Source organism: Thalassophryne amazonica, chromosome 12, assembly GCF_902500255.1.
Source record: "Thalassophryne amazonica chromosome 12, fThaAma1.1, whole genome shotgun sequence".
NCBI classification, from domain to species: Eukaryota; Metazoa; Chordata; class Actinopteri; order Batrachoidiformes; family Batrachoididae; genus Thalassophryne; species Thalassophryne amazonica.
Window position 1 is genome coordinate 89,177,819 of NC_047114.1, and position 7,145 is coordinate 89,184,963.

The window sequence follows — 7,145 nt, forward strand, 5'->3', positions numbered from 1 at the left end:
GCTTAATGTGCCTTTGCACTGAAAATATTCTCTTTTTCTTTTCTTATAAAAAACTCATATTACTGTGTACTTAATTACTTATTCTTCTCCCACGCCCCACAAGCGTGTATTTGGTGCCTTACTGCACTATTTTCTGCTTCATTAATTCTCATGTATTCTGCACTAACTCTCTATTTATTTATTTTTTTTTTATAGTTTTTCTCTTTTCTTAAAAAATGACGTCCTTTATTGAGCTCTTTTACTTACTGTCAGCTGTGCTACTTTGCACTTTTCTCTTTAAATCTCTTTATCACGTACGGTATTTCTACTGCGCCCCCTCAGGCGCTTATCTTGTGCTTCCTCTGCATGTATTCTCTGTTAAACTCTTTTTCTCACTTATTTCACTTCAGTCTCTGTTAAACCTTGTATTACCTTGTATCTATTTGTCAGTATACTCCCCTAAATTAACCCCTACAGCGCATGCTATCAGCCGGCACATTAATAACGAATTTCAACACCAATTATTCCCCAAGCATCCAGGTTAGTTCTCCATGCACTCTTTTCCGCACCAGAGTTCATGAACATTCCTGACCTTTCACTCACACAGACATTCTTTTTCCCGGGAACACACACACCTTCTGAGCATTTTATCTACAAGGCCTGATAATTTTCAATCTTATCTTTTTTAGTCTTTTATCAATTTTCTTAGTCCAGGTTCTTTTGGGTAAGAGGCAATTACAAATATCACCTGTCAACTTGGGCGGAAATCCCGACTCACTCCTCCAGATCGTGCAGAAGTTACAAAAGGTTTCTGCTTACCTTTTAGTCATGATCACTGTTATTTACGGTCTGGAGGGATGAGCTGGACTGCCCCAGGCTGCCGGAATGCCCCTGGACCCTCCTGGCTGGCTCGCCAAGTTCTGTCGTGGTTCGTCTTTCGTCTTCTCGGGATGTCGTCTTTTAGATAACACAAACTAATTGCAAGTGATATGCTAGAAAAGGACACAACACTTTAGAATAATTCAGCCTTAAGCAAGATAAAATGCACAGAGTTTTTAAGTTTATTTAAGCCTTCGACACAGAGCTTAGACAAACTGAGTCCTCTAGAGAGACTGAATATGTGACAACCGCGCTCATCTATTTATTGGAGACCCGCGGGCATCGCTCCTCCTTCGACTTTTTTATTTATTTCATTCCCAAGACATGGTTTTCTATTGGAAGCGTCCTCTAGTGAACCCTAAGCAGGTGTTAGGCCATTATTTCAATGTGACAAACGCTCCCATTAAAACGTGAAGGATTTACAACTGATTTTTTTTAAAGATCTTCAGCCACAGGTGCAGCTGGCCCGAGGCCCCTCGCACGTGGCCTGCGGGAAAGCACCTAAGAGGCCTTGGAAAGCCCCTGACAGACTGAATGACTAATAGAGCCCTTTTTTTGGGGGTTGAACACCTGCTAGTTCAACCAGAGGACATACAGTTCGGATCAGGACACTTGATAGTTCATCATAGTTCAAATAAGGACCTAAAAATTCTTCTACACATGGTTCGAAAAATTAAGCTGGTTTTCAGTGAAACTTTTAACAGCTGATGAGAGATTTTGAGGTGATTCTGTCGCTTTAAGGACTTTTCACGGTGCGAGACGTCGCGCAGCGCTCTCAGGCAGCGTCATCAGCCTGTTTCAAGCTGAAAACCTCCACATTTCAGGCTCTATTGATCCAGGACGTCGTGAGAGAACAGAGATGTTTCAGACGAAGTCGGTTTCAGCATTTTATCCGGATATTCCACTGTTAAAGGAGATTTTTTAATGAAAGACGTGCGGACGGGTCCGCGCGTCGGGACGCAGCCGACGCGGCGGCACAGGAAAAACACCTCCGTGTTGATAACCATTTGTTAAAATCCAGTTGGCTTTTGATGGCTTTCAGTGGAGTGAGTATATGAGAAATTGTTTATCAGCTGGAGATGTTCCAACTTGTCCTTAAGGTTTCCAACGGAGGTGTTTTTCCTGTGACGGAGCGTCGCGGCGGCTGCGAGCCGACGCTGCAATCCGCCCGCACGTCTTTCATTAAAAACATCTCCTTTAACAGTGGAATATCCGGATAAAATGCTGAAACCGACTTCTTCTGAAACTTCTCTGTTCTCTCACGACGTCCTGGATCAACAGAGCCTGAAATGTGGAGGTTTTAAGCTTGAAACAGGCTGATGACGCTGCCTGAGAGCGCTGCGCGACGTCTCGCACTGTGAAAAGTCCTTAAAGCGACAGAATCACCTCAAAATCTCTCATCAGCTGTTAAAATTTTCACTGAAGACCAGCTTAATTTTTCGAACCATGTCCACTTCGATGTGTCTCACAGGTTTAGAAAAAATTTTGATCAAACAAAGCGCCAGTCTCTCAGCAACTTCTCAGACAAAGGAATTCCGACGAGGGGCTGGACGACTCCTCCCACAAGGAGTGCTCACAGGCGAATGACGTCACCGACAGGCGTGGAAAAACTGACGCATGCGCACGAGGGTTCAAGCATGTCTGACGTAAAAACATATGAATGAAATCCATATAGTTTTTGAAAAAAATAAAAAGGACCTATACTTTATTGACAGACCTCGTAAAAGGGGACAAAGTAGACTGTTCTTCCTCAGAAGACTGAAATACTTGGATGTTTGTAATGATATGCTTTTCCTTATTTATCAATCTGTTGTGGCCAGCGCTGTATTGTTTGCTGTTGTGTGTTGGGGGAACAGCATGTCTGTCAGGGACAGTAACAGACTGGACAAATTTGTCAGGAAGTGTGTGTCAGTGATGGGGAGGGAGGCGGTCTCTGTGGGTGAACTGGTGGAGAGCAGCATGAGGTGTATTATGAACTTTATTATTAATAACAAATCTCATCCTCTACCCGACACTGTGGTTGCTCAGAAAAGCAACCGCAGTGACAGAATCCTCTCCATGAGATGCAGGACTGAGAGGTATAGAAGATCATTTGTCCCGGCCACCATGAGACTAACGCCTCTTGTTAATGTATTGTTACTTTTAAAGTGTTTTTATATTTGTCTTATTTATTAGTATTTTATTGAATGGATGAAGTTTGTATGTATGCATGCTCTTGGCAGATAAATTTCCCCTAAAAGGGCATGAATAAAGTATTTATCTATCTATCTATCTATCTATTGCTCACTTGATTAATGCAGTGTTTTGGTGTGTGATTTTAATTTTTTTTGTAATACTTCCATGTCCTTCCTGATATGAGGCAGATTCCCGTAGCTTTCAAAGAACAACTCCGTAGCTCAGTGGTAAAGTTGCTAACTGGTAATTATAGCTTTTGGAAGGTACGGGTTTGCGTCTAATTTGTGGTATGCGTTTTTCTTTTTAAAAAAAATGTATTCCACATAAGCAGCACGATATGGTGCACCTCGCACTATTCCCGCTCGAAATACACCGTCGCGTGCACGAGCTCTCGCACCGGGATTGTGCACGTCTGCCCGTCGGCGCGATGTTTGGTGCACTAATTTGAACTGTTTCGCGCTGTTTCACCGTATTTGTCCAAACATCGTCCAAACTTCACACAAAGTGTGAAGGGACCTTTAGACATTTCTCTTTCTATTGTGTAGTACTACACAATGATCATTTTAACACAGATCTATCATGGTAAATGTAAATGATTGCATTTATATAGCAGGTCAAATTGCTTTACAGTAATACCTCACATTTGTCCATTCACACACTGAGTCAGGGTGCTGAAATACATGGTGTTCCCTACACACAGGGAGCAACTTTGGGATTAAGGACCTTGCCCAAGAGGCCGATCTGACAGGGATCTGAACAGAAGATCTTATCACAAACCCACCTTCCCCTGTAGAAAACAGAAACACTTTATTCAAGAACTTCTATTGTCTTTCTTGCACAAGCTAATACAGTATATCACAAGTCCCCAGGTGTTAAACACAGATATTAAAGCTACCAGCCAAAAATACTCCAAAAGTCGAAAATTGGACATTTTCAGCTTCAATTTTATTTATAGCAAGGAAATTTCTACATGTATTCATGGGACATGGGACATTTTGTACATGGACCCTCAACCACATTGAACTGTTAAATGTAGATTAAAACAAATTCACCCTTTAAGTGGAAGAAAATACTAAAGTGATGTGCTGAAAATTAAGCTTAAATATGAATAGTCACCTTCGGCAGCAGTTACAGTTAGTATGTTAATCAGTGTTACACATATATTTTATATTTGAGTCTTCTCAATCTTTGACATTTCATGGGGAACTTTCCTGTTACATATTATCAAGTCAGTTGAAACCTGAGTTTTTTTGTTTGTTTGTTTTCTCTTCCAGGGTATTTCTAGTATTTAGAACCTTCACTGTATGGTTTTGTCTTTGTTTTGTAGCAGAATTCCTTCATTTTTGCAAACAAATGCTAATGTTCAGTGCCAAAGCACTTTTTCCCCATCTGGGTTGTACCTGTATTTTCTTGCATTCATTTTACCACCTGACTTTACAGTACTTCCACTGTCAGTGAAGGTTTCACACAGCCTACTGCTGCCACCACCAGGCGATATGGTGGGGATGCTGCTTACTGTACAGTGGTGGTGGTGGGGTGGGGGTGGAATCACTGTTCATCTCAGACTCTAAAACGTTCTTCAACTTTGGTTCAGTCTCCGACATGCTTTCTGACAAACACCAGCAGAGATGTCAGAGATTTTTTTATTTTATCCCACTGTCATGTCATTGTGAATGGTGAGGCCCCAGGCAGGTTTTCTTGAATGCACAGTGTGTCTCGTGTCAGTCATGGAACCCTGGAGCTGCCTCATTAATTCGACCTCGTTGCTTCTTGCAATGGTGCCCTCGAGGAACCAAAGGATGGCCAAATTTACAGTTGTGCCTTTTTAAGGGGATATTCAGTAGATATTTTCTTGTATCGTTCCATCATTAATACAAAATTTACTATGGATGTATCTGAATATTTTGTTTTTGTGACCTAATTATCAACAAGACAAAAAGCAGTGTCCTGTTATTGGACCTTCTACACACATCTGTGCAATACTGAACATCAAATCACTTGCTCCCATTCACTACATCATCCAATTACTAAAACAAGAAGGGACACTCAACGAGTCCAATGCACATGGCTTATATGCTTGGCACCCTTTCAACTTGGTGAGTCGGTGATACCACAATACGAGGATACTTCAAAAAGTTCTCAGCCTCATCTGAAAATAAAAAAGTATCTGGACGCTCAAGATGTGACCTTCTTCTGTGAAAGAAAAGCTTTAACAACCGATCTGGTCTTTTCAACATGGGCGACCATGTTGAAAAAATAATGCAAGCACAGTCTTTCTTCTGTGACATTTTCTGGGTGAGACCAAGAGCTTTTTGAAGTACCCACAGTTCTCTGTGGCCTTGACATTTGATCCATTCTACCCCAAACTGAACCACTTTATCCTTTACACACAGCCTTTCCGCTCCAAAGTGTTTGAGTTAAACAGTTATGATGTTGAGTTTGACCTTTCAAAGTCAAACTTCATGTGACCAATATAAAGGTCGTATATGTTGTGATTATTGTCATTTGTCTTTCGGCTTCCCCCAGTTGATAAGGACCACTACAGCATATCTAGCAGAGACCTGCATTGGCATTTGGCACAGGTTTTACACTGGGTGCCCTTCCTGACGCAACACCAGCAAAGGTGGTATACAACTTCATATTAGCGTGTCATGGAAACAATATGTGTATCTTTAATAAATACCTTGAAATAGCCAATCTAAATTACTTTGAGCTTTTGTGATCAGGTTAAAGGTCATGTAACCAATATAAATGTAATATACGTCTTCATATTCATGTTTATAGTGTGTCTTTAATCAATTTGGAGTGATTCCCCATACATAAGCAGAGGGCCAAAAGTTGACCTTGACATTAACACTGAATTTTGAACAATTTATTTTTCTTTTAAATCTACAGTGTATTCAGAAAGTATTCACAGCGCTTCACTTTTCCCACATTTTGTTATGTTACAGTCTTATTCCAAAATGGAGTAAATTCACATTTCCCCCTCAAAATTCGACTCACAGCACCCCATAATGACAACATGAAAAAGGCTTTTTGAATTTTTTGCAAATTTATTGAAAATAAGAACCTAAGAAATCACATGTACATAAGTAGTCACACCCTATGCTCAATACTTTGTTGATGCACCTTTTGTTGTGTGGGCTGAAGAGGAGGTACTGCTGGCCCACCACCACCAGAAGGCGCCCTGCTTGAAGTGCGGGCTTCAAGCATGAGAGGGCGTCATAGCAACCGGGAGTGACAGCTGTTGCTCGTCATCAGCATCAGCTGTCACTCATCTACATCATCACCACCACCTTAAAGGCCGGACTGCAACTCCACCTCCCCACCGAGAAATCAACTACCAATCAGGTAATTCTCTGCTAAACCTTAACTTCGAGTATTAGTCTGATCTCTTTTTGCAGCCGTTTTCCTGGGACGGATACCCTGTCTGCAGAATTGGCATTTGGTGTGGACTGCGACGGCTTCGCCTCACACCCCACCCAGATAAGTGGTTATCTCAGGAGCTGCACGAGTGTGTGATTGGAGGTGGAGGTTCTCCCTCCTTACTGAATACAGACTGTGGGATTACGGAGTGTGCGACCTCACACTCATCAGGACTGTCTCTGTTCTCTGCCAGCAGTACCGGGTCTGACTGCTGAAGACAACGGCCACCTGGGGCGCAGGGCTTGGCAGCTCCGGTGTTCTTCAGCTCCGTTGGCAGTGGAAGCTGTGTGGGATCCGGCTCTTCTCTCGCCAGGCGTCTTCTATCGATCTTTGTCCTGCTGAAAGATGAACCGTCACCCCAGTCTGAGGTCAAGAGTGCTCTGGAGCAGGTTTTCATCCAGGATGTCTCTGTACATTGCTGTACTCATCTTACCCTCAATCCTGACTAGTCTCCCAGTTCCTGCCGCTGAAAAACATCCCCACAACATGATGCTGCCTATTGGGAAAGTGTAAGTACACGGACCCACAACAGGGGGCGCAAATGAACGGACAATGGAATAGGTCAAATAACAACACTTTACTGTTGCGAACGTGCACAACAAATACAACAAATTACAACAATGGACAAAATCCAATTCACAATGGTGTCATGTGGGCAGGCTCGAAGATAGGAGACGCCTCTCCAA